Below are 15,923 nucleotides of genomic sequence, written 5' to 3' on the forward strand. Positions count from 1 at the left end.
ATGATGATAGAGGCAACCACCTACAAGCCTGCCATGACTGTCACTCCGACAGATAGCACAGCACAGCAAGCCCTCAGACAATGCAACGACAACAGTGCATGTGCTTTAGCTCTTTTACACAAAAAGGAGCTGAAGATCCCTGGTGACTGTTGGGTTTGTCATGCTTTAGCAGCTAAATGGCAAGCAAAACCCCTGACAGCAAGTATTGTATTACAAGATCACATGAAAGAACTTTGGGGCAGAGGAGATCAGGCTAAATGCACTGTCCCTCTGGGAATGATGATGTTACTGATTGCTGGCCAACAGATCAGAAATAATGTCTTAATTACTCCACATCCCAATATCACTTGTACTGATCCCCATTCACCTACGAACAACATGGCATTTGAAGTTTCCCTACAGCATGCAGAGACTTGTATTTGTTCAACATCGCCATCAGGCCCTCACCTAGGCCAGTCAAGTTGTCAAACTAAAATATTTGTGAACACTACAGCACCAGCCAATTGTTCTCACAGATGGCCTAATAACACAGTGACAAGATTTGCATGCCCATTTAGTCAACTTTCATCTCAACCAGGAATAATGTGGTCTTGTGGTAAAAAGGCCTATCATGGCTTGCCACCTCTATTTCAGTGGTCTGGTTGTTGCCACCCATCAATTGTCGCAACTGACACAAAAGTCTTCCATAAGAAGACTTCTACCACATATCTTCGCTTTCGCAGAAATATTCCCTCCAAATACAATAACTACATGTTAAGTGATCCCTGGACTTCTCCCAGCGCCAATGTTGGCTGGTCCTTGTTTCTAGGCGGCGGAACGGCTGCAGCCCTGAACAAAATCAATGGACTGGCTTGGTCTGTTCTTTCCCTGGCAAACCATACTGAAATGGCCCTTTCATTGATTAATACCGAAATGGTTGCCATCAGAACAGCAGTTATCCAACACAGACTAGCTCTTGACATAATTTTAGCTGAAAAAGGGGGTGTTTGCAAATTACTCAATGTCTCTTGTTGTTTTTATGTGCCTGATGAATATGAGAACATCACTGATATCAAACATATGCGAGATGCCATACAACCCCCACCAATAGCAGATAACTCATGGTTCTCTTGGCTAAAGTCTTGGGGCCAAGGATGGTCATCCTGGCTTTTAACAATAATCATCCCAATTATAGTTATTTTCCTTGTATTCTGTACCTTGATTCCGTGCATGTTGAGATGGCTGTCTAGCATGCTGACCAGTAAGATAATCCAATCCTCTATCTATATTCATGCGGACAGTGACAATACCGGTCAAAATTCAACCTCATCTTACAGCCCTGATTCCCCTTATTGTTCCAGCACAGACTCTGACTTTGAGGACATTCTGTAAATAATTATTTTTTACTTTATTTCTTTTTTTTATTCCCTTTTCCTCTCTCCTTTCTCTCTGTCTCCCTCTTCTTCTAAAAACAACTGCCATGATGATACTTTTTGAAAATCCATGTGAATTAATGTATCGGAAAATTAAGTTGTGACCTATTCTTTTATTTTCTGCATTTTTTATTTTTACTTTTATTTTCTTTTTTTCATTTTGTGATTGATGAATAATCAAAAGGGGGGAATTGTGATTGAAATTTGAACTTCTCACTTCCTTGTGTTCCTGAGATCCTTGAGACTTCCCCACCTCCTGCTGACTACACTAAGACACCAGGTCCTTTGATGTTAAGAAATTATCATGTCTAGACCTCTTGACAATGGGAGTACCTGAATACACAACCCTACAGAACACCCTTTAGGTGAGACACACCCTGGAGAGCCGGTGCCGGTACCTGACAAAGGAGTGCGAACCTCCTCTAGAACTGTGCTGGTGCCTGCAACAGACAAAGGGGTGTGAAACACGCCTTGGGGGACGTTCTTCAGGAATAAAAGTGCAGGTCTGCCAATGTTCAGGGCCTTTCTGCATTCTGACCGCTGGTGTGCTGATTGACCTTTTCTTTGCAAAGGAAATAAAACCTTGTCGGCCGGCAGAAGTCTCTATTTCATTCCTCACCAACAGATGCTGAAAAACTTCCACAACACCAGCTAAACACCAAAGCAGCCAAGTAGTGGCAAAGGCTCTGCTAACAGAAATCATCCCCAGATGGGGAATACCAACCAAACTTAGTAGCGATAATGGCTCACATTTTGTCAATTCTGCAATAACCCAAATTAGTGAATTTCTTGCCATTGACCTCAGACAACATTGTGCATACCACCCTGCCAGTGGAGGTGCTGTAGAATGAGAAAATGGCACTCTAAAATCAAAATTGGCCAAATGCTGTGAGGAAACAGGACTGCCATGGACAAAAACTCTTCCCATTGTTCTAATGCATATGAGAATGAGAAAAAGGTCCAGAGTAAACATGAGTCCCTTTGAGATTCTTTTTGGCAGACCTCCTTCTTTAGGAGTGGAGCCTGCAACCAGGCCACTCCCCTCCACTGGCCTATGCGAGGATGACATGCTACAATATTGCAAAAACTTATCTTCCACTCTCTCTCAAATCTCTCAACAGGTGAAGTCAGCCCTCCCATCACCAGCTTCCACACCTCTCCATGATTTCCAACCTGGCGACTGGGTGGTGGTGAAGGACCTAAGAAGGAAACACTGGCACTCCAAACGCTGCGAGGTCCATTCCAGGTACTCCTGACGACGCATACCGCCGTGGAGGTCGCTGAGAGGACAACATGGGTCCACGCCAACCACTGCAGGAAGGTCCCTGAGCCAACGGAGGAACTCAACTGTCGACGCGAGGACGGACAACGCGTGGACAACACAAGGAATAACTCCGAATTCAACAAACACCAACTTCTCCCACCGGACTACACCATGTACCACCTGATCCTGACCCTATCATGTTCAATGATGATGATAGAGGCAAACAAGCCTACAAGCCTGCCATAACTGTCACTCCGACAGATGGCACAGCACAGCAAGCCCTCAGACAATGCAATGACAACAGTGCATGTGCTTTAGCTCTTTTACACAAAAAGGAGCTGAAGATTCCTGGTGACTGTTGGGTTTGTCATGCTTTAGCAGCTAGATGGCAAGCAAAACCCCTGACAGCAAATATTGTATTACAAGATCACATGAAAGAACTTTGGGGCAGAGGAGATCAGGCTAAATGCACTGTCCCTCTGGGAATGATGATGTTACTGATTGCTGGCCAACAGATCAGAAATAATGTCTCAATTGCTCCACATCCCAATATCACCTGTACTGATCCCCATTCAACTACTAATAACATAGCATTTGAAGTTTCTCTACAGCATGCAGAGACTTGTGTTTGTTCAACATCACCATCAGGCCCTCACCTAGGCCAGTCAAGTTGCCAAACTAAAATATTTGTGAACGCTACAGCATCAACCAATTGTTCTCACAGATGGCCTAATAACACCGTGACAAGATTTGCATGTCCATTTAGACAACTCTCATCCCAACCAGGAATAATGTGGTCTTGTGGTAAAAAGGCCTATCATGGCTTGCTACCTCTATTTCAGTGGTCTGGTTGTTGCCATCCATCAATTGTCGCAACTGATACAAAAGTCTTCCATAAGAAGACTTCTACCACATATCTTTGCTTTCGCAGAAATATTCCCTCCAAATACAATGACTACGTGTTAGCTGATCCCTGGACTTCTCCCAACACCAATATTGGCTGGTCCTTGTTTCGAGGTGGTGGAACGGCTGCAGCCCTGAACAAAATTAATGGACTGGCTTGGTCTGTTCTTTCCCTGGCAAACCATACTGAAATGGCCCTTTCCTTGATTAACACCGAAATGGTTGCCATCAGAACAGCAGTTATCCAACACAGACTAGCTCTTGACATAATTTTAGCTAAAAAAGGGGGTGTTTGCAAAATATTCAATGTCTCTTGTTGTTTTTATGTGCCTGATAAATATGAGAACATCACTGATACCATCAAACATATGCGAGATGCCATTCAACCCCCACCAGTAGCAGATGACTCATGGTTCTCTTGGCTAAAATCTTGGGGCCAAGGATGGTCATCATGGGTTTTAACAATGATCATCCCAATTATAGTCATTTTCTTTTTATTCTGTACCTTGATTCCATGTATGTTGAGATGGCTGTCTAGCGTGCTGACTAGTAAGATAATCCAATCCTCTACCTATGTTCATGCGGACGTTAACAATACCGGTCAAATTCAACCTCATCTCACAGCCCTGATTCCCCTTATTGTTCCAGCTCAGACTCTGACTTTGATGACATTCTGTAAACAATTACTACCACTATTATTTTTATTGGTTTTTTTTTTCCTTCCTTTCTTTCTTTTATTCCCTCTTCCTTCTCTCTGTCTCCCTCTTCTTCTAAAAACAACTGCCATGATGATACTTTTTGAAAATTAATGTATCGGAAAATTAAGTCGTGACTATATTCTTTTATTTTCTGTTCTTTATTTTTATTTCCTTTTGCATTTATTGATTGATGAAATAATCAAAAGGGGGGAATTGTGATTGAAATTTAAACTTCTCACTTCCTTGTGTTCCTGAGATTCTTGAGACTTCCCCACCTCCTGCTGACTACACAAAGACACCAGATCCTTTGATGCTAAGAATTATCATGTCTAGACCTCTTGACAATGGGAGTACCTGAATACACAACCCTACAGAATACCCCTTAGGTGAGACACACCCTGGAGAGCCGGTGCTAGTACCTGACAAAGGAGTGCGAACCTCCTTTAGAACTGTGTCAGTGCCTGCAACAGACAAAGAGGTGTGAAACACGCCTTGGGGGACGTTCTTCAGGGATAAAAGTGTAGGTCTGCCAATGTTCAGGGTCTTTCTCCACTCTGACCGCTGGTGTGCTGATTGACCTTTTCTTTGCAAAGGAAATAAAACCTTGTCTCTATTTCATCCTTCACCAACAGATGCTGAAAAAACTTCCACAACACACGCTAACCGCCGTCTTTGTATCCACTATTTGTTTACATCAAATGTGTTTCTCGTTTGCTTGGAAGCAAACAGACTTATATTACTTTAGTTTTGGTGTGAGTTTATATGGTCAGTTGGCTGGATTTAGAAGATGGTAAAGTTCACTGTTTAGAGAAAGTGTGTGTGTGTTGGGCTTCACTATACTGTGAACAGCACATGGTGAAGACCGCATGTTTCTTTTCTGTGTGGAACTATTGGGCTCCTTTCCCCAATGCCCCCAGTTTCACAGATAGGTGTGAAATCACCCCGCACCCAGCTCCACAGTCGCCATTGGCCGGAGGGGACACATGATTTTACGACCTCAGCCCAAGAAAACCAGTTCAACCCCACTGAACTCTCTTTTCTGATCGCTCTTTTCTGCTCCCTCTTATTCTGACGTCTCTCCTGCAAAGGAGAGACCAGCTCTCCTGATCTCTCCTGAAGAGGAGAGAAGCTCAGGAATTCAGCTAAGCTCTGTCTCAGTGTGGTCTGTCCAGAACAGCCACCTCCTTCATGGTAGCGACACAAGGTCCAGCCTGAAGTAAGCAGATCAGTGCCAGCAGGCACGACCCAGAGTCTGCCAGCTGATAACCAGAACCAACAACAGGAGCACACCAGCAAGTTAGCACAGAGCTGCTAACTAACAGGAACAAAGGAGCGACCGGATTCCTCCAGCCTGCAACCGCACAGCAACGGACAAGAACCACACCTTTCCTCCAGCAACAGGCTGAGAAAGCAGCACCCTCAAGGACACTCCTTCTCCCCTTTAAGGACTGGTAAACTCTAACTGGGCATAATTAGCATAGCATTACTGCATACATGGTTTACCCCTGTTAATGTATTGACTTGCTTTAATGTTCATTGAGTTTGATTATTGTGATGTGTTGTAGATTACTGTGCAGCCATTAAGTTTAGTTGATGTTAGTTTGTTCACACAGACACAGAGTCTACATACAACTAACCACCTTTCCTGAACCTGGCGCCTTTATCTCAGACACACAGTCTGCAACAGGCCACTGAGGGACAAAGCTAAGCTAACAGCACTTAGCTTCCTTTGTCTCCTTTGCCCCACACCCCAGGGGGTCTGGCCATCACCATTTGGGCTCTCCCCCCACCTTTGTGGACCCATCTCACATTCCTCAGCCTTATCACACACACACACACACACTCTTATTATTTGTTAGTTTAGTCATAGAGATTTAGTTAGATTGTTTGATTTTGTTTCTGTAACAGCAGATATCTTTAATACCTACTCTGCTTCAGCTGTACTTACAACCAAAGTACAAGTCTTTCACCTTAATGAATAACAAATGATGTCCCTGAATTTTGCTCTGTTTTAATACCTGCTGTCTCCTTTAATGTTGTACAAGGGTGAACACTGCCAACCTCCACACTGTCAAGAGCTCCAAAATCCTTCAGCTAGCTATCAATGTGGTAATTTTGGTAGAAATTATAAAACATAATTCCAAATTGATAGTTTAGTATTTTTATGAGACTGAATCAATTAAAACGGCTGTCTTTTCCTCGTTTTTCGAGGTGGTGCCCCAATCGAGGTGGACTTTAATCAAAGTTCATTTATTTTAATAATTATTAATTATCTTTGATAATTATTAATTATTTCTGATAGCCAAATTGAACATTACCACTTGTCAAAGCACAACAAATGGTGCCCCCGTGTGAGGCAGAGTACTGTTGGCAATTGTTCATATTTGTACAATATTAAATTTCAGCATAATTTTGATCAAAACCAACATTTTTGATAAAACTTTAAAACGAACAAAATTATCATTTTTAACCACTAGTCCGTCACAGAAGTACTTCCAGCTGTACTTTCAAGTGCATTGTGGTGAAAATCAATCTAACTAAATTAAGCTAAAAACAATTTGAAGAGTTAGTGTACTGTGAATTAAGGCTAAAGCTAATGCTAATACTGGTGCCTATGTTTGAAAGCAAACATTGAAAGCCTCATAGTGTTACATTTAGAGCTTGCTACTGCTGCTAACCTTTCAGGTAAACCTATCCTGTAGGAAGATTTTTGGTTCTGCATTTGAATGTCACACATTCAATGCAATCTGTCCATTTGCTGTTAACTTAAGTGCTTCCTGTTTGTTCAGACACAGCGTGCCACCGGCCCTGTGAACTTAGAGCTTGAACCTGGTTGTTACTGCCGTGCATTTCAGCCTGAATAAGAAATAGAGCCTGAGAGAGAGCCACAGTGTGCTATCAGCCCTGTGAAGTTAGTACCTAGCTGCAACTGCCACGTGTTCCAGCTTGAGTAACTTAAAGAGACATTCCTGACTGTTACTGCCGTGCATTTCAGTTAGAGAGTCATAATATTTGGTGAGCAAACTTATTTTGTGTAAATCTGCATTTACCTTAATTGGCCTCAGTTTTCTATTCCCACCAGTTCCACTAGATAGTGTATAGCTACCTTCTAGTGCAGGCCACCACAGTCTTTGGTTAGGCTAGTAGTATTCCCCAAGCTACACTTCAAGGTGTCTGCCACTGCAACACCACAGCCAACCACTGTTAAATTCTTGCATTTTATAACTTGTTTTACCTCACCCCTTTTCAGGCAACAATGGAGAACCCCTGTGTAGAACAGTTTTTATTTCTTCCGTAGCACAGAGCCTAAAGCCTGGCTACCCCGAATTCATTAACAAATTGAATTTCAGTGAGTGCACAGAAGAGATAGACTCCCTACTCAACGACAGGTGTGATGCACAGACTGCATCCAAGGGCTCCTTGTTAAAATGCTTGCTCTTAACTTTTCACAGGCAAACCAGCCTCGCCCTTCAGAGCAGAGCAGCCGTAGAGAAGGAGGTAGAAGTACTGAAAGCGCAAAATGCTAGCCTCTTCCATGAGGTTCAGACAGCTAATAAGAAAGCCCTGCGCTACTTGAACGACCTGCACACAGCAGAGTTAGATCTCTGTTCGCAGAAAGAAGAAATGTATAGACTGAAGTCAGAACATTTGGCCCGACCAGAGTCAATCAGCCAGTGTGATTCCGGTTACTCCAATTCACACTCTTCCATAAGTGACAGGTTCAGTTTTTCCCCAAACAGAGGACATGAACTATTCCCACCTGAACACAAGTTCTTGGGAATGAAGTCAGCTCCTCAGCCTCCGCTGAGAGACCGAGCTCAAAGCCACCTGACTTCCCATTCCTCTGAAACAGACATAGAGGAGTTGTCTAGTATATCTTCTAGAAGATATTCTGTCCCAAGTCCCTCATTCACGTCATTGCACGACACATTTCTCCATGCTTGTCCCTCCAAAGATGGGACTAGAACAGTCCAGGACTGCTCAGCCTCCTCTCTGCATCACCGTCAGAGTGGCCGCTGTTCAGCCCCTGTTCTTCCACCACAGAGAAGTGTAGGGCATGATTTACATATCAATGACACTGGCTTAGTCTCGCCTTCACAGAGTCCCCGCCTTGAAGAGCTTGAGCTTCTAGCTAGAAGCATTGACAGGTTTGATCCAGATAACTGTGATCACCAAGTTGAGGACTATTTCAGGGAACTAGACTACAACTTAATTGACTTACCCCATGCAACTGAAAGGGAGAAAGTTAGACTTGTGTGGAAAACCAGCTCTAAAGCGGTCCACAAGTTTATACAGTCATGACCTCCCAGTGTCAGAAATGAGTATAAATTGCTACGTCAAGCACTGACAGAAGAATTTTCCTGTGCTACTGACGACACCACAGCAATAGTTGCAGCCCTACAAATTAAACATGCCCGTCGTGAGCATCCCAAAGAGTACTACCAACGTTTGAGACACGCATATTTCCAGGGAAAGAATGCACCAGGCTTAGAAGAAAGCTCCACCTTCAAGGCCTTATTCTTGAGAAACCTCCACCCATGTGTGCGTACTCACGTTGTACTCAGGACACCAGAAGGTGACCCCTCATTGCAGGAGATACGGAAGATGACACAGCTAGTTTGGGAAACTATTGTCTCTTCCAAAGCAAGGGGGGGGACAAGTGAGCCACCCAGCTCACACACCAAGGTCTCATATATGTCAGCTGCCCCAAAAGTTCACCCTCACAACAGACGAAAGGGGGGTGACAAAAGACCATATAGGGACACTGAGTGTAACCACCAGGTCCGTCCACTGCCCAGGGATAGACACTCCAAGCATAGGAGCAGGAGACTGCCATATGCAGAAATCCAGACAAGGAACAGTGACCAGGTAGCGTACGGGTCAGATGATGACTACAGCATCTCTGACTGCAGCTCAGAACATGGCCATAATCTACCAGACACTGATAGTGACTCTGAATGCCTCTCTCCCTCTGGCTACCAGGAGCGTTACAGCCCTGGGCCACGAAAGAATAAGAGCTCTAGAGCTCACTCCTTTTGGTCATAGCAGCACTGACCGGATGACAGACACCCAATCTTGCACCTCACCTTCACTACAGTTATTTAGGCAAATCTGAATTTGTTAGCAACAGCAACAAACTCATTTGAGCACTCAGTAATGAAACAAACATTACTGAAAGCCTAAATTCTGATTGGATTCAACACCACTGCTCAACTTCCAAGTACACTTGGACCAACTTCATATTTTGTCAGTAAGATCATACAAAACACACTTAGGACACACTGTTATGACTTTGTCATTTTAGGTGCCTCTATCTCTGCTACATAACACACTGACATTTCCTGTTCCCACTAACCCTCACTAACAACTGAGAAACACAGGTTATTAGGATGCAGTATGTCATTGTTGCGTATAAAGAACTGTTTTGTAACGTATGTCTGTTCTAGCTTAGCCAAGATAGATTCAGCATATGCCCAGTTGGATAACAAACTGCCCAGTAGTTACCAACTTGTTTCACCTGGACTGACAAAAATGAACAATGGCCGAAACATGCACAATTATCCCATCAGCATCCCACATCAGGTGACATCTGATGGCAGGGGGGATGTTGGGCTTCACTATACGGTGAACAGCACATGGTGAAGACCGCATGTTTCTTTTCTGTGTGGAACTATTGGGCTCCTTTCCCCAATGCCCCCAGTTTCAGCAGTCCCATTGGCCGGAGGGGACACATGATTTTACGACCTCAGCCCAAGAAAACCAGTTCAACCCCACTGAACTCTCTTTTCTGATCGCTCTTTTCTGCTCCCTCTTATCCTGACGTCTCTCCTGCAAAGGAGAGACCAGCTCCCCTGATCTCTCCTGAAGAGGAGAGAAGCTCAATTCAGCTAAGCTCTGTCTCAGTGTGGTCTGTCCAGAACAGCCACCTCCTTCATGGTAGCGACACAAGGTCCTGCCTGAAGTAAGCAGATCAGCGCCAGCAGGCACGACCCAGAGTCTGCCAGCTGATAACCAGAACCAACAACAGGAGCACACCAGCAAGTTAGCATAGAGCTGCTAACTAACAGGAACAAAGGAGCGACCGGATTCCTCCAGCCTGCAACCGCACAGCAACGGACAAGAACCACACCTTTCCTCCAGCAACAGGCTGAGAAAGCAGCACCCTCAAGGACACTCCTTCTCCCCTTTAAGGACTGGTAACAAACTCTAACTGGGCATAATTAGCATAGCATTACTGCATACATGGTTTACCCCTGTTAATGTATTGACTTGCTTTAATGTTCATTGAGTTTGATTATTGTGATGTGTTGTAGATTACTGTGCAGCCATTAAGTTTAGTTGATGTTAGTTTGTTCACACAGACACAGAGTCTACATACAACTAACCACCTTTCCTGAACCTGGCGCCTTTATCTCACACACACAGTCTGCAACAGGCCACTGAGGGACAAAGCTAAGCTAACAGCACTTAGCTTCCTTTGTCTCCTTTGCCCCACACCCCAGGGGGTCTGGCCATCACCATTTGGGCTCTCCCCCCACCTTTGTGGACCCATCTCACATTCCTCAGCCTTATCACACACACACACACACTCTTATTATTTGTTAGCTTAGTCATAGAGACTTAGTTAGATTGTTTGATTTTGTTTCTGTAACAGCAGATATCTTTAATACCTACTCTGCTTCAGCTGTACTTACAACCAAAGTACAAGTCCTTCACCTTAATGAATAACAAATGATGTCCCTGAATTTTGCTCTGTTTTAATAAATGTTTTAATACCTGCTGTCTCCTTTAATGTTGTACAAGGGTGAACACTGCCAGCCTCTACACTGTCAAGTACTCCAAAATCCTTCAGCTAGCTATCAATGTGGTAATTTTGGTAGTAATTATTAAATTAATTATAAAACATAATTCCAAATTGATAGTTTAGTATTTTTATGAGACTGAATCAATTAAAACGGCTGTCTTTTCCTCGTTTTTCGAGGTGGTGCCCCAATCGAGGTGGACTTTAATCAAAGTTCATTTATTTTAATTATTAATTATCTTTGATAATTATTAATTATTTCTGATAGCCAAATTGAACATTACCACTTGTCAAAGCACAACATGTGATAGGGAGAAAGTCTGTGTTCAGTGGTCGAGTAAATGTTTTTATGATGCGTTAGGCATTCATCTCTTTAGTTGTAGTTCTACATTAGTGAGCTTGTGTGTTTATTTGGTCGGCTGGCTTGAATTTATGAGAATAGTGTGTGTGTTCGAGAGGGAAAGTGTAGCGTACATGTTTTTGTGCTGGTGGTTTCTATTGGTACAGACAATATCTTTTGCTACCGCTGTATAATTTTGCGCGCTTCTGTCTAGAGTCTTTGTCTGCTTTGTTAGCGGCCAGCACGGTAACTTCCACGGTAACTGTAGTGTGTAGTGATTTTGTGTGTGTACACTTGTTTAGTAAACATGTAACTAAGTTAGTTAGTTTAATGTGTGTGTGTGTGTGTGTGTGAATTGGCGAACGAGCCATTGTGAGAAAGTGTGTGTAAAGTGATGTATTTTTAGTTAGTATTATCAAGTAGACAGTGAAAGGCTTTGTTTGTTTTGGATATTAATGGTTGTGGATTATATTTTTCTTTATCAGTTTAGCTTACTGACAGGAAAGCCAGATGGTGACACATTGAAAGGACCATCCCATTGACCCATCTGAAGATGTGGAGCAGAGTTGGTGTAAGTTAAATACATTGTTGCAAGATAAAGAGTGGTTGTTAATGCAAAAGTGTACTTATGGTCTGTGGAATGAATGAAGAACTTAATGTAAACATGTATCTTGATATGTTGTTTTGACAGGTCCACCTGAGTGATTATGTTGGGATGCCAATCCTGGCACAGCTGATGTGGTCCTCATCCTATGTCACACTTGACGAGACCCCATCAAAGCCAGTGGACCAGCCAAAGCCATAGGTGCCCAAGTTTTCTCCCAAGGTGGTTGTGAGGGGAGAAGAGCCTGCAACACGTCCACCAGTTGACCCATCTGCATGGCTGTTAGAATGTCTTTTTCATGTAACATGCTGTAGGGACATGTGTCCTAGATAACATACACGTTCCTCTCAAGTCAGCATTCTATCTTCCTGACTCCACTTTGTCTGGACGATGGTCAGCACATGTAAAGGTTAAGTCCATCTTTGGGGTACCCCCTCACATACCTGAAACCAGATCTTGCTTGTGGAATCCTATATATATATATATGTGAAAGCTTTGCTCTGTATTCTTTAGTCTCATCTATGCCTGTGATGTTAGACTCCGAGCTCGTAAACCTACATAAACTTCTTGAATGAACCTTGGACTACTCTCTTCATTACTACAACCACAGAAAAGCATCCCTACAATGGCCAGTAGTTGGACTACGCTTTGCTGATCATGAGGTCTCTCTGCATTGCTGTTTTCCGAGACCAGCAAGGAAGGTATGGCTTTTTTGACCCACACTCTAGGCAACCCAATGGCTTACCCCATGGTCCAGGTGGTACTGGCACAGCTGTCATGTTTCTGTTCACACATTTGAATGATCTAAAATCAAAGATTGTCACCACTGTGTGACAATGATTATATGCCAAACCTATCAAAATGTAAAACAAAAAGTGAAAGTTTCAAAGAAGAGTTAAGACACAGAGCTAAAGATGCAGTTCTTAACAGACAGAAAAAAATTCTATGAAATTGAACGTTACAGGCACAATGTTGAGTGCAGAAAGAGAAAGATGTCCTACATGACGAGTCGCTATCAACAAGACTCCAACTTCAGGCAAAGACAGAGATCATATATAAGGAATCGTTACAGTGGAGACAGTGGCTTTCAACAAAGACAGAGATCGTACATAAACACCCGCTATCACTTGAATGCTGGGTTCAGACAAAGGATCCTGCATTCAGATCCAAACAAAAAGAAACAATGAGACGACTCATGAGAAACAAAAGTGTTGACTAGAACCGTGCGTTGTGCATTGAAAGTAAGACGAAGGTACAGACAGATAAACAGACAGCATAACCAGAGGGATGACACTGAGAGAAGCCATAGATATTTTTCAACTACAAATAAAGAACGGGTACGTTAAAGATGCACGTGTCTGAAGCCTGCCTCACAGACAGGTTTGTTCATATTTGTACTGATGAATGTCAAAATTCACAACAGTATACAGCACCAGATGAGAGAGAGTGAGTGGATCTGTCATAGTTGTCATGATCACCTCAAGAATGGTAGCATGCCAGCCCTTGCCATGGCTAATCATTTACACCTGGCAGATATTCCAGATGAACTCTTTGATTTGAATATATTGGAGAGGCATCTCATTGCTAAATGCATAGCATTTGCCAAAATTAACCCACGTCCCAAAGGTCAGCAGAGAGCCATCCATGGCAACGTGGTGTGTGTTCCTTCTGAAGTGCAAGAAACGGTCAATGCCTTACCCAGACTGAGAAGCGAATCACAGGTCATGAGAGTGCTGACAACCAAGCTGAGCGGCAGACAGATCAGAATGCTAATGCTGAGGGTGATGAACCTAATGGCGGTATTGTACTCAAGTCATGTCTACAGTCTAGTGATATTTCAGAGGAGATATTACGTTTCAGTGAGGGAATCTACTCTGTTGCTCCAGCTGAAGGACAAAAACCTGTAAGCTTTTTCAGAACTCCTATACTTGAAGCAATGGCATTCCCAGTTCAGTTTGCCACTGGTGAAAACACGCTAGACTAAACCAGGCCTGTGAAATTAACACCTTGCAGTTATTTCAAAACCAGACTTTGCTGTATCGATGACTGTTTAACATAATACATCTGGACACTTCCAGTATGAGAATACAACTGCGGAAAGACAAACCTTTTACTCGAGATAATCGTAAAATAACCAACGCCATGTTGAGAGACAAAGTAGAGGTTGAAAAACTATTGCGTAACAAAGATGCAGTCTGATTTATGATGCCACTGAGAGGCACCCCGGCCTACAGGGAAAAAACCACAAAAGATCTGTTTGCTATGATCAGACGGTTGGGAACTCCTACTTTCTTTTGCACATTTTCTGCTGCAGAAATGCGCTGGAAAGAGGTTATTACAGCAATTAAGACTCAACAAGGTGAACAAGTAAACTTCGAACTCAATTGGTCCTCAAAGTGCGACATATTGCGCAGCAAACCTGTGGCGACCATGCGTATGTTTGACAAATGTGTCGAGGCGCTGTTCAGAGATTTAATGCAACCTGCATTAACATAACTAGCGCGGTAGTACCAACGACCTGAGGCTTTTGCCAACCATATAGCAACTACGTCCTGGAAACCGGGCCCAGTCTTCATTCCTACCAAAATTCCATGGGGCAGCTGCAACACCACCCAGTTGTTGGAAGACAACAACTGCAGTCCAGTCCATAAAGACAATATTGAGGTCAAAGATCAACCTGTGGATCATTAATTTTAAAGGGGGACGGTCTCTATCTCTCCCAACCCCAGGATTCTCAGGACCTGTGCGACATGTGCCATCTCTTCAACCTGAGCCTGGACCAGGAAAAAGTACCAATGTTGGGGTAAGAAAGCCCAAGAAGAAAGGGCAACGCCGGGTGAGGTTCTGGGAACTTCTCTCCTTCTGTTTTCCCATCTCCACCCTGGCATCAACAGATACTCATCTTCAAGCTGACATTGATTGTCACAGAGTGTTCCCACAAAGTAGATCAGTCACTGAAGATGATTGAGCACTAGTGGAATTGTAGAATCAGAGTTGTAAGCAAATACTTTGAAACTGGAACTTGAACCACAATGCTAACTCCTTCTTTCCCTCCGCCATCAGGCTCCTTAACAGCCAATAGGAGTCACAACTACCTCTAATCTGCACATTGACTGTACTTTATGTTAAGTTGCACATTTTGTAAATATATTGATATGTTAAACAATAGCAGTTTATTTAGCAATAGTAGTTTATATTTATATGTTTTTATATTTTATTCTATCTTCTTTTTTTTACTCTTTGGCATTCAGTGTGGATGGCAAAGTAAGATTTTCATTGTACAGGGAAACTCATTTCTGCACTGTACACTTGACAATAAACACTTTGAATCTTGAATACTAAGTAGAGGTGTTAACATTGCTGTGATATTCAGGTTTTTGCACACTTCATAGATTAGTTTGCTCTTTCAGTAGCTCAAGCATTTCTGGTCTAATTAACTTTCTGTAAAACTCCACAGGATAATGAATATCTGGAGGTGTGACACTCCTTTGAATGTGAAAAAGGTTTCTTTCTCTAAGAAGATCCTTTTTCCTTGGAAAGTTGTATTTTGCAGCACAGGACTCATGTTTGGCAGTAGTACCTCATCTAAATCATCTTATTCGCTACTGTCTGAATTGCGATACACTTGACTCAACGCATCCCTCAAACTCACTGTCATCTCCAGTGACGATTGCCAGTACATCCTGAAGACTGTATTGCTTCCTGTTATCCATTCATCTACAATGAAATTAAATTGACATTGAAACTGGATCAAAATGGAATAGTTTATTTTTGAGTGTCTCAGTTAGAGCCAAGGTGCATTTTTTTGTAATGATATGCAAACTTGTTTTATCTTTAAATGTGCTTTTTTAAAAATTGAATTTTTCAAGCACTGTTCTTAGTGAGAAGGATGTCACTTGG

The sequence above is a fragment of the Pempheris klunzingeri genome, chromosome 10 (assembly GCF_042242105.1).
Source record: "Pempheris klunzingeri isolate RE-2024b chromosome 10, fPemKlu1.hap1, whole genome shotgun sequence".
Lineage (NCBI taxonomy): Eukaryota > Metazoa > Chordata > Actinopteri > Acropomatiformes > Pempheridae > Pempheris > Pempheris klunzingeri.